The sequence below is a fragment of the Elephantulus edwardii genome, unplaced genomic scaffold (assembly GCF_000299155.1).
Source record: "Elephantulus edwardii isolate Elephantulus edwardi_28Jun2011 unplaced genomic scaffold, EleEdw1.0 scaffold00001, whole genome shotgun sequence".
NCBI lineage: Eukaryota > Metazoa > Chordata > Mammalia > Macroscelidea > Macroscelididae > Elephantulus > Elephantulus edwardii.
The window spans coordinates 14622028-14622505 of record NW_006399751.1 but is presented as its reverse complement, the minus strand read 5'-3'; positions in this window follow the sequence as shown (position 1 = coordinate 14622505).

Genomic DNA, 478 nt, shown 5'->3' with positions numbered 1-478 from the left:
GGCAGCCCAGCAAGAGCCTCTGATGTCTCCTTCAAGCCTCTGGATGGGGCCCCCCTGGACCCTCAAACATCCCCGGCCCACGCTGCCCCTATAGTTTATTTATGCCCAGGTATCATTTTCCTTTCTGCCCCACCCCCATGTTAATTCGGACATTTGTTTCAATTTCCCTGAGCAGGAGTGGTCCCTCAGTCCTTCAGGGCAGAATATTAACAGTTTTCTAAATGTAGTTCTGCTCCGGACAGGGAGAGGCCCCCACCCACAGGTGAGGAGCCTCAAGCAGAGGAGTGGAGGGACTATGAGGCCAGCCTGGGAGAGTGGGCAAAGGGTGGGAGGAGGTCCTTTGTGCCCTAGGCCAATGGGGGAGAGGAGGGTAGCCTGGCACCTTTGCCCCAGCCTGGGAAATAATGGTGGCCTCCATCCCTTTGGAGACCGATGTGGTCCACTGGTCTCTCCACCAGAGATTGGCTTCCAGGCTTGA